Source organism: Protopterus annectens, chromosome 1.part2 (genome assembly GCF_019279795.1).
Source record: "Protopterus annectens isolate FY-2018-M chromosome 1.part2, PAN1.0, whole genome shotgun sequence".
NCBI lineage: Eukaryota > Metazoa > Chordata > Ceratodontiformes > Protopteridae > Protopterus > Protopterus annectens.
Window position 1 is genome coordinate 185,769,776 of NC_056727.1, and position 16,510 is coordinate 185,786,285.

Here is a 16,510-nt window from a genome sequence, read left to right on the forward strand (position 1 = left end):
AAACATTATCAAATCAAATGACATTTTGTCCTGTTTTTGTAGGAGGATTTGTTCAAGCTGTTTTAAGTATTAAGTCCTTTCCCATACTTGATATGAATTTTACTGTAAATGAACGTGGGGGAGCATTTTATTTTGTAGCAGTGGAAACCAAAGATCTATGTGCCCTTTCTATACCAAAAGAAAGTGCTTCAGGTAATTTCAAAGATTTATGTAGCCACGTGGAAGGAAAGTTAATTATATTATCACCTTAATATTTTTCCGGTATTCCATATATTCTTATATTGTTTCTTCTGAGTCTATTTTCCAGATCATCTACTTTTTCATTAAGCCAGGTATTCTGCTTTAAAATGAATTGTTTGTTTTTCACTTTCTAATATTCTGCTCTAATGGTCATTTAATGCTTCTTCCATTCTTGTAATTTGTTTGCCCTGCATTTTAATTAAATATTCCATATGTTCCATTTGGCTTTTACATTCTTCCTTGAATTTATCTATTTTAGAATATAAATTGTCCATTTTAAAGGATATATCATGCATGATCTGTAACAAAGACTGCTTCTATTTTTTAACAAAAGATTAATCCTATGTGCTTACCTTTGAGTAACTCATCTTCAGGTCTTTTAACCTTGTAATCTTTAATTGAAGTTTCTGACTGGAATTTATTTATTTCTGTGGTGAATTTTATATCCTTAGTTTCAGTGTGAGTTCAAGAATATATTTTTGTGAAAAATACCTCATAAACTTAACTTTTTCCTTTGAGTTTTAGCCAAAAATAATTTAAAGCTACAGAGCTTCTTGCAGATGCTGCTTTCAGTGAGACATCTTGACCACATCCTCTTCCCTTGCTAATTCTTCATATCCACGTTTATTCTTCTGCTCTTCCTTACTTGGTTCTGATATGTTTGGCTCTGAGTATTGTATAATCTCCATAGTTACTGTATTATAGTCTTTATTCTGCTCTGTGCTTCCTTTTTTTTTTATAGTGCCCAGGTCATGGAATACTTACCCTTTTTGCATTCTGACAAATAATGTGGGTACATTAGCACTTTGTGCTTTGTATCTCATTTTTGTCATATGATTCTCATTATTCATAAGTACATCATCCTCTTTTCTTACATGCATTGCTTATATATGCATATATCCTCCATGGCCACAAATACTGTAGTGTTTTGGCTGATCAGCATTTCTTATTATTACCTTGTCACCCAAGAAATGGATCATCCATGGGATTCAGAAAGGCTTGGAGTGATACAGAAGCCCTAACTTGGAAGGTTTCCTCATGACGCTTTCCAATTACACACCACTCCACTGCTGAGGTTTTAACCTCACAAGGGCCTCAGCACATAGAGCAGCCTAAAGGGCAAAGTTGCACACTGAAGCAGCAGTCAGGTGCTAATGCTAATTAGCCATGTGTTCTCCCCTGAAAATGGCCATGGCTACCAATTTGCTCTGAATCACTTGTCTGAGTAAAATCTTACTGTTGAAGGAAGAGCATGGCCAGTGTCACAACATGGCAGTCACTCATTCATTCCTATGAAGTATTTACAGTGCAGTAAGTTCAAGAAAGATGTGGAGATGGAGGGTGCTAGTGTGATTATATGTGGGTGAATGTATGTGTACATGTCTGTAGGGACATGAATGAGGCTGCAAGAATATATGTGTGTGTATCTGTCTGTCTGCCTGAAGGTTGCTGGGGGGTAGTGGTGGTGGTGGTGGTAGGGAATCGAGAGTCTGGATGCATGTATGTACTGGTTTGTGCATGTGAATGTATGGATGAATGTTTCTGTGAGTGTGATTGAGTGTGTGGGGGTTTGTTTGTTGATCAGTATGTGTTTGAATGTCTATGAGTCTGTGCATGTCTGTGTTTGTTTATATGCTTTTATGGTGGTGCCTTTCCTAATGTGATGCCTAGGCCACTAGGGATAACACTAGTGGGATCAGTTCTGACTGCATTACTTCTTGCGTTAGAGACATGGCAATAAGCTGATAATGAGATCTTTCTCATTGCGGCCTTATCTGTCTTTGAATCACATTATCTCAAAATAACACTAATTGACCAACTGGTGTTCAGCAATCAGCATGAGCGGTGAGAATTATATTAAATCCTAAGTCATATTTAGAATGCACTGCATATTATTACCTTGTATGTATATTAACATATTCCATTTTATCTACTTGTCCAAACTTAATTTTTATCATTTATTTCCTTGTTCTACCTAGAATATTATGGTAATTGGATAACACAGTCTTAATTAGTTCAGCATGTGATGATTAATTTCTTAGAAAGATCTTCCACTTAAAATCAATATATATATATATATATATATATATATATATATATATATATATATATATATATACATACTGAAAAGTCACACCATGTAGCTGCATGCTTTTTCACTTTGCAGTTTCTGGAAATCTAATTAGGCAGGCCTCATATTCAACATTTATACCTTTCAGTCGGACACTCAAGAGCATAATAACAGTTTGCCAAAAGGTATACTTGCCAGGAGGTATAACCTGCATTTTCAAATACCTGAAACACAGAACATTTCTGCACATCTCATACCAGCTTCATGAAACTTCTCATTTCATTACTGAGGCACAGGAAGGGACTGAAGACACTGTCTTTGTAATTCTTTCATCTCCATGAATTGATGTTTTTTTCTGCTATGATGGACGACTTACAACAGCTGTGTCATTCTGTGAGCCACTTCAGGGATTTCTTCAGCTGCTGTCATCATAATAGTCTTCCAAGCAGACTCTGGGGATTCTTGTTATGAATCAGTCACAGAACTCCACTCCAGCAGTTTCATCTGAGCAGACTCTAGGGATTCTAGTTAGGAATCAGTCACTGAACTCCACTCCGGCAGTTTTATCTGATAAAGGCTTCAATGTTTCTTGCAAAGTAATTTAAAATACTCCTTCATTTCATATAAAGACTATCTTTGACTATATTTTGTTTTTGCTGCCACTTTTGTAAGAAAGAAATAAGGCTGGTTTTAATGTGCTTCTTGACTCACCTGTTGTACAACTGAAAGCCACCATTACTCATCCCTATAACTGGAAAAGAGTATAAGGAATTTGTGCAGGGTGCTGCCCTAACTACCTCTAATCAGTATGAATGGCTACTGAGACTAAACCGGTTAAGAAAACTGAATAACAAACAAACAAATAAACAAGCAAACAAAAATAAATAGGTAAGTAATAAACAAAAACAAATAACTAAATACCTATGTTATATAATATGCATATGACAGGCTACATTAAGGGCATTGTTCAGTCAGTGCAATAAAAGAGAATTATTATTTTTTGTCCCCCACCACTTTCACATCAGTTTTAGTGACCCAGTTTCAAGTGCTCCACGTCCATGCAGTGTACACCTTCTAGTTTACCTCCCAGATTTATTGCAGAAATGCTAGGGCTGGATGTGGGTCCTAAGGGCATCCCAAGGGCTCAGTCATCTTTGCTTCCATCCATTTTTTGTACATGACCTACCCACTTCCTCATCGACCATATCCAAGGGCAACTCCCCCTCTATGAACCATGCCTCTCCTTAGGGAACATCATCAACGAATGCCATCCCACCCAAGATGAGAACCCCCATCCTTCCCTGCCACAAGCTGCTAACTGAACCAGGGTCAGCTGGGCTGTAGTCAGGTCTTTATCTCTCTATGCCACTGGAGCAGAATAAAAAATAATTATTTTACCAAAAATCAAAAGTAAGTAGTCTAAATAAAGACAATTTTATTTAAACAATGCAGCATGATAATTATTTTATGAACAACTTTCTGATGCAAAACTAGGTAAAGTAACAACTTATAGGCAAAATGATAACTCTGTGGCTGCATGCTCCATGATTAGAATCTTATTGGTTTATAGAATAGATATTAATGCCCAAGGGATTAATATTTTTTATATAGTAGTTAAGCCTTATATAAATGTTTAAGTGGCCCTGCAGCTCATTTTGAAATGTGTGAAGTTCCCGTCATTCCTAATTTGTTGTGGTAACAAATTCAGTGTAGAAGAGGCAATCCTACTAAAGAAATGTTCCCAACTACCATTCGGAAGGGGCCACCTGAGTATTTAATTTTAGGGCCCCCTGAAAGTGAGTACTGACTGTATAATATGCATCTGTGGATTCAAGCTTCTAATCTAGTTGGTTGAGGTTAATCAAGATACGTTGAGTTAGACATGAGAAAAACAATTAATATCATGGTGCACACAGTAAAAGGGAAATAAATCTGCAAAAATGTATTTAGGGTAGTCTGAAGGTTATTCGTGTTCTTGAGAAATTTAGAGTAGTGAGAGGTAATGTATGTTTAAACTTAGGTATTAAGAGAACTGGCCTCAGTGGCTTTCTTGGTTTCAAAGAGGAAGAAGTTTGTAGCTTTATAAATTCATTTAAGTTGTCTTAGAATAGCATCAGTATACATTTCCACATGAAATTTGAATAAAAGAGTTAGGTTTAGGCAAGCTCATAATTATTTTTATTGTTTTATTAAATCTGTTATGTTATTGTCTATGTCCATTATTTTATGGGTATCTACCTCACTTGGTCTTTTGAGGGTTCCAAATATCTTGGAATTGATGTTCATAAGAGTGAGAAGTAGTTTGTTACTAAGGAACAAGTGAAATACTTTAGTATAGCCTTTCTGAAGTTCTTTTGCACTTTTGAACAGATTTTAGTACCTCTCAAGAGGGTGAACACTGGCTCTGACTGTGATACTGTGGTTGCTATTCCTTGCATGGCTCCTATCATGCACACCACAAATCTTGTCATTCATAATGGTAAGTGCAGCCATGTAGTACCACCTTTTTATACATCTTTGAATTAGTCCACCATTTTGAATTCTTTCATTTCCATATTCTGTGGGACTCATTTGCATGGGGTTCCTTAGTTAGATGTTATGCACTCATTAGCATGTTCTATATACTATGCTATTTTGACTATTGTCTAGGCATGCAATCTATGTCTTAACAATCATACACACCCTTCACAGGAATCTAACTACCCGTGCAATTTTACACTGTACACCGCTAGCCATCTATGAATCCTAGTCATTATCTGAATGCAATATGTGAGATTCCTTGAAAAGTATTATAGAGATTAAAAAATAACTGAACTGAAATACAGATTTACTGTCATTTGGAAAGGAAGAATGCTCAGGTTTAGCATTTTTAATTAAAGAAGGAAGTAATATCAAGATGACAGACATTAAGCATGAGATGCCATGGACAGTGGTACATTTACATTTGTTCACAGGCTCTTATTAAGTTTACTACCAAGTAAACCATCAAGAAGCTCATCTATATCATCCTGTGCTGATGATAGGCTGACAAAGTCCCCCACTGAGTATATTTTCCTCACGTATTCCAAGTAAAAAATTGTGATCACCTATCTGGTAATCCAGACTGTGTTTAAAGGTTGCTTAATATGTACAGGAAGCTTATTCCACAAATGAAGGAAAATGTTGGTTTAGGTACCTCTAGTGACACATTGATGTGGTAGGACAGGATTAGGTCTCTAGAGCAGGCATTTGCTTTACCACTGGAGGAGTTCCAAGAGTGCTTGGTCATTCATACCATGAAAGGCTATACAGAGATCATCTGTCAGGAGTCTATATGACACTGGGTAGAGGGACAGGGATTTTTATTTATCTGAATTGGTAAGGGTACTAAGACCTGTGATCTTTTTGGTAAGGAAACATTGTGGTTTCTTGAACTGGTTTGGGTGCTTAGTGAGGTACATGCCAAAGGGGGTACTGTATTCACTTATAAACTTGATAAGGAGAGAAATACATTGGACTGTAATTTCTTTGGTTCTCTGCAGAGGTACCATGAAGGATAAGTTATACAATCTAGATGGAATTTCTAACTAACACAGAGATGTGGTGATCAAAGGGGAGTCTGTTATCAGCAAAGATACCCAAGCCTCTGATTGCTGTATCCGATTAAGTGGAACATTATTTATATGGTAAGCAAAAGTAATGCTAAATTTACCGAAAGAAACTATATATACCTACAGAGTCACAAGTATAGGATTCACCACATATATTCAACTATAAATGTAGTAGACAGGCAAAAGCAGTTTTAAGCTTGTAAAATACATTTATTACTAAAAGATGATGCATTTTGGTTAGGAGATTTTAAATGTCTTTTTTTAGACAAGAAACATCTTTATTAATTTATCACTTATGACATAGGCAATAATACATTTACATAAATGAAAACAAACAGTATTGATACAATCTTAGTTGCAAGCATTATACATCACAAACCATATTGACATAATTCTAGTTTCAGACATTATACATCACTTATAATCTACCCAATCATGGTCAGTCAAACATTACATAACTCATTCAAATCCTGCTTCTTTTAAATCCCATTCATCCCCTGTACGTATTGTTCCCACAATTCTATTTTTCCTATGTAATTTGCTCCTACCCTTTTCTAAAGATCCCAATTACAGTTGCTTTATCTCTCTTACTATATTCACTATTTCTAGTATAGTTGGTTTAGACTTTGAATTCCATTTTCTAGTAATTGCTTTTTTGCAACCACCATAGTTAGACTCAGCAAGCCCTTACTATATCTAGGCAATTCTGATTCTCTATCATAGCTCAGACAAATCGTTTCCCTAGTTACATCATTTTGCTCACCCAGTATCTCTGACAGAGTAGTCTGCATGGAATCCTTAAAGTCTGCCAACTCATTACACTCCTGGAAAATATATTCCCAAATGTCTCTTTCTTCCTCATCACACCTCCAGCATTTACTGTTTATTGAAGGAAAAATTCTCTGGTCTACATGGGGTATAAAAACATCTATGTAAGCATTTCCAAACAAAAATCCTAAATCTTCTAGACTTTTTTTTACATATTTGGGAGACATACACATACCTCCAATTGTTTCTTTGTGAATTGGTTATTCAGTCTCTCTTCCCAATCCTTTCTAACCTCCTCTGATTGAGTCTTATAGTTATCATTCAATATTTTATAAGCTCTACTAATTGTTCCTTTTTTAACAGCAGCTTCTGTTCTAGATTTTTCTAAAAACTCTACCAGTGCTGGTCTTTCATTTCAGACTCCCCCTACTTCTTTCTCTTTGCCAATACTATGATATCAATCCTCAATAAGGAAGGCAATCTTTAATCTGCAGCCCAAATAAATTATTGGCGTCTTCCATTTTATTACCTTTCCCTCTGTAGTGTTCTGATATAAATTCCAGCCCCTCTTGCCTATTGTCTATATCCCTAATTTCAGTTTCCCTATCAACAGAATCTCCCTTCTCCATTCCCGTGTTGGCTTAGTTCTTAGAATACTTTCTGCTACTTTAGAAATATAATATTCTGTATGGTTATTGTTATTTTCCTTAAAGGCCTGCATCAAAATCCATGTCTCTCCTTGTTTCTTAAGCTTCGCCCCTCTTTCATCATCCCATTCCACTTTGAAATACAGGTTTCTGCTTGTGCTATGTACAGGAGCCTTAACTGTGTAGCTCTGAAATACCCCTTCAAATTGAGTAATACCAATCTGCGTTCTTCTTTTGGAAGAATCAGCTTATCCCACTTGACTCTTGCTGTCTTCCCCTCCCAGATAAGATCCTTCAGCTCTTTCTTAATTGCTATCCACAACTTCTCCTCTGGTTGAAAAAAATTATGCCTGACGTGTATTAGACTAAAGGGGTTAAAAGCATTTTAACTGCTTGTATCTTGCTATCTATATCCATATACTAGAGCTTCCAATTTCTCAGTTTTTATATTATCTTTTGTTTAGTCTCTTCCCACATATCCTTAGCTGCCACACCGGAATCATTTTCAATCCATACTCCTAAATACTTTCTTTTATCATGTTCTCATAAATATAGATATTGCTGAACCAATTAGTGTGTGGGTACATAATTTACCACTACTGGTCTTTTTTTTTTTAGCTTCATTAATTTTGATCCTGAAAAGATATGAAACTGTCTCAAAATGTTCCAAAAACTATAATGTCCTTTTCTTGTTTTATTAGGTATAAAATAATACCATCTGTAAATAGAGTCAGCTTTTCTTGACTACCATACCGACTATATCCTGAGTCCCTAATTTTCTTTGTCAGTGGTTCTAAATATAATGCACATAACAAAGGGGAAAGAGGACACACGTGTTTGGTTCCTCTGCTCAAGCAGAAATTATCAGAGAGGAACACACCTACTTTAATTTTCACCTCTGATCCTTCATACATCCTCCTAATCAACTGTGTAATATTATCAAGGAGTGCAAATGCTTCCAATGCCCTGGTCATAAAGTCCCAGCTTACTCTGTCAGATGCTTTCTCTGCATCAAGACTCACCAGCAACAGTGGTATCTTACATTCTGCTTTCCTCTGGATCATCAATGTTCTGTTAATGCTGCCAAATGTTTGTCCCCTCTCCGCAAAACCACATTGATCCATATCTATCAATTTTGGAATCACATTTTCTGTCTTTTAGCCATTATAGAAATAAACATGTTATAATCATGGTTTAGTATTGAAATGGGCCTGTATGAAGCTGGATCTGATGGATCTTTACCCTCTTTAATTATTACAGCTACCACCACTTTCTTCTAGGATGGTCATACTTTTTCTCCTCTTCAAATATTGTTAAACAAAACCTTACAGATCTTTATCAGTTTTTTCTCTCCTAGATTCTAAATTTCCACAGGAATACCATCTATTCCTGGGGACTTTCCTGTGGATTGGTTATACATCACCGTCTTTATCTCATCTCCGCCTAGCCTAAAGGTTAGTAATTGAACCTCCTCTACCTCTAACCTTGGCATATTTAATTCTTCCATAAACATTTCCATTTGTACTTTTTCTTGATTTCCATATTTCTCTGCTTTATACAGACCTTCACAGAATTTCTGAAATATTTGTAATACCTCTACAGGATCTCTGGTTATCTTCCTTGTTATAGGCTCCCTAAGCTTGGTGACAGCTCGTTCTACTTTTTGTTGCCTGAGTTGTTGTGTTAAAAGTTGTTGTGCTCTAGAGTTATTATCAAAAAAACAGTTGCTTAACAGCAAGCTTTCTAAACTCATGGAAATTATTGAGGTAGTCTCTTATGTTCTGGTTGTCTTTCTACAGTTGATCCTCTTCTTTTTCTGTGAGAGTCCCACTCTTCTGCATTACTTTAACATTTCTCAGTCCCTCTAAATAATTATTGCTACTTTTTAACCATATCTCCCTTTCTTTTATTTCTACCCTATTTTTAAACTCAACTTTAATTTTATCCCACTCACTAACTATGTATTCAGAAGAAATTTCTATCTTCTCTAATAGCTCCTGAATAATTTCCACTATCCATTCCTTAAATTCATCTCTTTTCAAAAGATAGGTGGGTTTTATTTCATTACTCTGTGTTTTCATTTTAGTTATTACTGGCACATGATCTGAAATAGTTATCGGGTAGGTATCAAGACCTTCAATTAAATGCACATGTTTCTGTGAAATGTAAAAATACCCCCCAAAAATGAATGAATATAATTTATAAACATATAATAAAGTATTAAAAAACTTATAAATTCAAACTTTATATGATAAAAGTTTTAAAATACTAGAAATTGAAACATGTTCATTTAAACCCGGTGGCATGCAACCATTTAACTTTAGTTGCCACAGAGCTTCTTTATGCTCAATCATATCAGACCAAGGACCACATAAAGGATTTTTACACACTGAATCAATCCTGAAAAATACAAATTCATGTTCAGGGTGATTAGCCACATGTTTGTGCAAGGAATTGTTGGACTGTTTATTTTTTATATCATATAGATGTTCATAAATACGTTCTTTAAATTTACGCTTTGAACATGTTTATAAATTATATTCATTTTTTGGGGGGTATTTTTATATATTGTATGTTTAAATACAGATACATTTCATGGTCGTTCATTCATTGGGGATTAATGTCAAGTGACTTCAGCTAGAGGGGTATTTAAAACTGCTTTTGAGAGTTTTTAATGGATTCTGAAGAAATCTTTGAATGATCTTGATAAAAGTGCTTAATCCTTACAGTAAATTTGTGTTGGTGTGACAGCATGGGTGCCGGAAACATACAGAGAGGAGAGGAGGGGTGCCCCCCCCCCACTTGTGCAGCACTTGCGACCATCCCAACTTGTCATCACATGCGCAATGACTAACTCGCCATCATGTGTGCAATGACCATGCACTTGTTTGAACAGTTTAACTGCAGAACTGGGGATTTTACTTTTAGCGCATGCTTGTTTGAACAGTTTAACTGCAGTTTTGCTGCAGAGCTGGGGATTTTACCTTTAACTGCAGTCTCGGATCTCTTTCAGAGCTGGGGATAATGGCTGTTTGGGATTTCTTAGTTAGTTTTGCTGTTCAGGAGGATTTCTTCATTGCAGAGCTGGGGATACAGATTTAACTGCAGCCTCGGAGCTTTTGTTTAACTGCAGGATAACGGCCAGACATTCAGTTGCAGATTAAGGTATGCAGAGCTAAGGTACTGTCTTCAGAGGTGTGTGTGTGTGTGTGTGTGTGTGTGTGTGTGTGTGTATGTGTGTGTGTGTGTGTGTGTGTGTGTGTGTGTGTGTATGTGTGTGTGTGTGTGAAAATGCCCCCAACAGGATACCTTGGGTGCAGGTACAAATAGCCTAAAGTCCCTACCCACCATCACTTGTAAATTTATGCCTCACAATTTTGTTCTGTTCCTCATTAAATCTCTGTTTTTTCAGGAGCAGTAAAACATAACCTTTTATGCTAGCAATTTTATAAGATCAGTATTTGAAATGTGTCCCTATTTTGGGGCTGTATTCCCCCATTATTGGCTTTGTTCTGTATTTTTGTGCTAAGAGGTTGAGAGCTATGGTGATAAGTAAGAACTGAATTCACTAAATGATAGCCATTTAAGTTTGTCTTCCTGCCTTTCAGGAAACTGATTTAGCTTAGTGGTATGTTGCTCTGACTATAATCCACAGGGTTCTGGGTTCAAGACTCGGCAGTGAAATGTACAGTGGTAACACAACATTTTATGCAGCATCTTTCCAAAATTATACAAGCAATGTTTAAAATGTGTTCCTGGTGTTTGGCCTTTTGCCCCCCCCCCCCAATTGAAAACTTACACTACTGTGATTCTGTATTTGTGTATATATATATATATATATATATATATATATATATATATATATGTGTGTGTGTGTGTGTGTGTGTGTGTGTATAATATATATTGTGTGTAGAAGTAGACTGTTATCATGAAAATGTTCTGAATAGGGCAGTTTTGTCATTATTGGTGCATGCATTTTGCTTCATTGCCTACTGGAAAAATGTTCAAACAATACATTTAAAATGCACTCTAAACTTACATCTAACAGGTGTGCTGTATTATACAAGGAATATAATTTGATAAAGTCAGGAAGGTGTATCAAAGAATGCATATATATTTCTTGTTTTGTGCGCAAGGGACCTCTGATTTGAAAACAGCCCAAAGTTAATCTTTATCCACCACTGGCCAGCTGCATTTTCTTTGGATGTGGTGTGGGTTTTAATGCTGTTTCAATAAATGTGAGTTTTAAGGGCAGAGAAGTTTTAATGCCAAGTCTATTTTCATTGTGATACAGTATTGCTTTGTTTAGCAGATATCTGTTAGTGTTTGTGCATTGTGTTATAAAATGTAAAAAAATAACATCCAAATAATCATTGTACAAGTAAAGCAGTATGCACATATTAGTATTTATGGTAAATGGGGTGAAATAGCCAGGTGATGGGACATTGGAATGGCTGCAGGGGGACTCTGGTGCTATATTTTGGTTCTGTTCTTCAGTTTGCGTTTGAAAGTTGGTATCCCACAATTCCTTTGGAGTGGGTGGGGTTGTGTAATTATGTAAGCAAATTTTGCACTAATCAGCGTACAGATTTGTACCTATTTTTCATGGGCCTGAATGTTGTGGAGAGATGGATATATACCACAGAGGCTACCACTGTTCCAGACCAAACTATCAAAATAAAACAAAACTCACCCATCCATATTCAAATGCAACTTGGATTTAAGGATGGGCAATAGAAAATGTACTCCACGATTGCCCCTCATGCCACAAATGGATAGAGGCAGTTCCTAAATGCTGCATCCCTTATATAGGTCCCCTCGAATTATCTATGGAATGATCAGAGTTATTCTCACTAGGGCTAATATACAATTATCAACCATGGGATAGATAAGACCAATCAGAAATTGTTAATTCAAGAATCAAGCACCAAAAGGGAATTGGCTAAGCTTAAAAAGTCCTCCAAGAGAACCTATGTTGTGGTAGTAAATAGTTATAAAAAAATTGCCCTTTTTAGAATACTATGTGCCCCTCTCACCTCCACCCCCTGTCTTCAACAGCTTCTGGCGTCTCAGAGTGACAGTGCTTTCCAGTGCTTTGTTTTTTTGTTTTGTGTTTGGTTAATAGTTCAGAGTTTTTGTGTATGGAATCATGTCTTTGTCGGAGCCACTTGCTAGTGCTGTTTCATGTCCAGCTGTTAAATTTGAAGAGTTAAACCAGAGTGTCTGTATGTTAACACAGCTTGTTCAACAGTTAATGGGGCATATGACCAGTCCCCAGGTCCTTCCGCAGTGTAATATGGATTTCAGCTATACTCCCCTTTTTTAAGGCCTCCGTTGCCATCAGATCACATTGGTGGGAATGAGAATTTAGTTTCTGCCCCTCCCATGAATATCACTCTTAATTCTTGGTTACATATGAATTTGGATTTCAACTATCAATGTACTGGCACAGGTACCTTTCAGCAATCACTTTCCAGTTTAGAGGATATTCTTTTGTGGTGTTGTAAGCCACAAGTATACAATGCCTATCTTTCTGAATGTATTAACACTGAGAAAATTCTGAAGGGTCTTTGGAATTGGAAATGCCCCAATGGTCTAGTGTCTAATTCCTCGCTGCATTTAGAACTGGTGGAATTGTTCAACAAACAGGAGGTGGAACTGTTAAGAGTACTGAGGAAGCACAACCAAATTGCCATTAACCAGTTTATGAAAGAGGCTGATAATTTGGATCAGACAATTAAGAAAGACCTAATCTTTACAGTACATAGTGATCAATATTTTGGTTTGTTTGGTAGAACTGATAAAATAGTAGGTGAAATTCAAAAGAAGAAAGACAAGAAACTCGAAAGAGACCACCATGAATACCAGGAAGGCAGAGTCTGTCCTAAACCAATAGGCTCTCAGGTGAGGCAGGGCTTGGAATTGCATGAGGAAACCAATATTGTGAATCGTACAGATGAACAAGACACTCACAATGCAATCCCTTTAAAATAGGGCCCTCTCAGGAGATCCAAAAAGATAAAGAATCAAAGGGACCATCCAAATTCAACACACCTAACCAATTTCCAGCTGCAGAGCAATCAATTCAACCCTCAAAACCAAGCAAGCAGTCCAGAGGCCAGAACAAATGGTGTTCATACAACAACAGGAGGCAGAGATGTTAATCAGTGACGGCTTGGTAGTGGACTTATCCCTGGATTCTGATCAAGTTACTGGAGTCATTTGTAATGAATCAGGTGATTTTAAAATTTACAATTTCACTTCTAACTGTTATAGTAAAGCCCTCACTGAATTGCTTAGTAAAGGGCAAACTTTTGTACTCAGCATGCATTTTAAAATCCAGGACCTGTTACTTGATTTAAAGTTATTTCTTAGAAAATTAAACTTTAAATTACTGTTTAAGAATACCAACATTGTTCATGAAATTAATGTTTTATGGAGAAGCAGTGTGTTTAACCCACTGCTGGCTTTACCTTTTATCATTTTTGAAAAATTGAGTGATTTTGATTTTAGAGATTTTGTAGAACATCATGAAAGAGGGTCCTCTTTCAGTAATCTTAATTAAGCTGAGACAAAAGTTTTAAGAGATTGGTGCATGACAGGAACATCAGGATTATGAAACCCGATAAGGGAGGGGGCATTGTAATTATGACTAAGGCTGATTAGCTTAGTAGAATGTATACTCATTTGTTGATGAGGAATTTTATGAAGATACCTCTGTAAGATTATGCTCAACAAGATTTTAAGGTTGAAATTAACTTTGCTACAAATATGCAACATAAATAAGAAATAAGATAAAGCTTGCTTAAATGCAGAAACAGAGTTTAGTAATATGTGATCAGCATCCATACTAAATGACTGTGGCTTAACAAAATAAGAAAGCTGACTTCTTACAGACTTGGCAAGAATGTAAAAAAAAAACAGGATATATCAGAAAAAACCTAATCTGCTTTCTTTAAAGAATGGACAACAGAACATGTGTTTATCCACAAGGTGCTTCCTTGAAAAATATGCTTTTCTAAGAAAGTTTAAAAATATGCTTTTCTAAGAAAGTTTATCCACAAGGCGTTTCCTTAAAAATATGCTTTTCTGCACTTATCAGCATTTGCACAAGAACAGATGTGTCAGCATTTGTGTCATCAAGGCAGTATCTTTCCAAAACTAAGAGGGTGTGCGTTTAACTAAAAATATATATAAAGTCTGTATTAAATCCAGTTATGTTAGGGGTATTGGTAGGGACAAATTTGTCTCGAGGTAAATGTTATATCTCTCACATCATCCGTACTATATGAGAAGTAAAGTAGAACAGTACATGAAGCGGCAACGTGGTTTATTATAAAAAGTAATTTGTTACTGCTCTTAGTTGATACTGCAAAGTATATTCTCTCATCAGTGTATATTCTGCAAGTTTCTTTATGCAACAGACTATGAATGCAGCTATAACCAGACTTTGATTTCAGCAGAATCCAGCCAGCAAGACAGAGTGTCTTAAGAAGACTTCAAATCCATCACAGTAAGCATCAGAGAAACAGCACAATTCTCTAGCACCTTAAAATTAAATTTTCAACCTCCCTTAATTATATAAACATGGCACATAATAAAGTCTATTTCTTTCTACATGACATGTTTGAACAGGGCCAGATTTTGCAGGAAGTATTTGAATTTTTAGATGTAAAATTTCCTATTGTTCCCTCTATATTTGGCATCCCAAAAATACATCAGAACTTGGCTGACCCTCCCATGAGACCTATAGTTTGTGCCAGAACTTCTATTACACACCCTTTGTCTAAATATATAGATTTGAAAATTATGAGTTTGTTTGATGGGCATCAACATTTATGCAAGGACTCATGGGACTTTTTGTCCAAGTTAATTGGTGTGAAGTATAATTCAAATTTTGCTTTTTTGATAGTGGATGTGGTAAATTTGTTTAATGTAATTCCATATGCTGACAGTATGGATATGTATCAAGATTTTTGATGGAATCTGGTATGTTTGATTCCACTGAGATGAACATGTTTGGTACCCTTTTGAAATTAGTTTTGAAATATAATTTTGTGTATATGGATGGCCAGTTTTTCCATCAAAAGAAAGGTGTAGCCATGGGGGCCTGTTGTGCCCCCTTGTTTGCCAGCATTGTTTTGCTGCAGTGGGAAAAACAACATGTCTTTAAGAAGTTTAAAACCACTCCCTGGCAACTATATGCATGTTTTTTGGATGACATATTTATAACTTGGGAAGTTTGTGAGAGTGAAGCACAGAGGTTTGTAGACTGAGTACTACCACGTCTTTTCTAAAATTCACTTATAAAGTTAGTAGGGATAGTATGAGTTATTTAGATGTTCTGGTTTCAAAAGATTCAGAGAAAAGAGCTATTGTTAGTTCAATTCATAGAAAGTCTACCTACTCCAGTTGTTTTTTTGCATTACAACAGTTGCAATCCACAACATCAAAAAAGAGGGATTGTCAAGGGGCAATTCGTTAGGTTAGCCCAAATGATATCGGATGATAATATGTTTGATATGGAGTGTAATCCCCTTTTGTACATGTTTATTACTAGAGGGTACCCCAAGGATCTCACTTTTGAGATTTTATCGGAGGTATCTAAGAAAAGAAAGGATGATGAGTTGTTACCAATCCTTTTATTGGGTCAACCATTCAATAGGGCCACTGATAGGGTGAAGCAAAATAAGATTTTTCTTGTTCATTTATTACTACGTACACACAGGAGCATGAATTCATTTACAGGAGTCTAAGCAACAACTGGAAAATATTTCACTGCTTTGAATGACTAACAGACTTGGTAGGACCTAACCTAAGCCCAGAATTGTATTTAAGAAAGGCAGGTCTTTAAAAGAATTGTTGGAGAGTGAAAACCAATTTAGCGTTTTGACCAATAAGAGGAAGGGCACATACAAATGTGGCTTTTGCGCCCAATGTAAACACATTTTGGAAGCAGTTGTGGTTAAGGTTAACAAACAGTTAGTTTACACTGCTTTTCCTTGTACTTGTAACTCCATGGGCCTTATTTATTTAGCAATGTGTAAGAATTGTGAGGGATTTTATATAGGTAAGACCAAGCGTAAATTTAAAGAACGTATTTATGAACATCTATATGAGATAAAAAAATAAACAGTCCAACAATTCCTTGTACAAACATGTGGCCAATCACCATGAACATGAATTTGTATTTT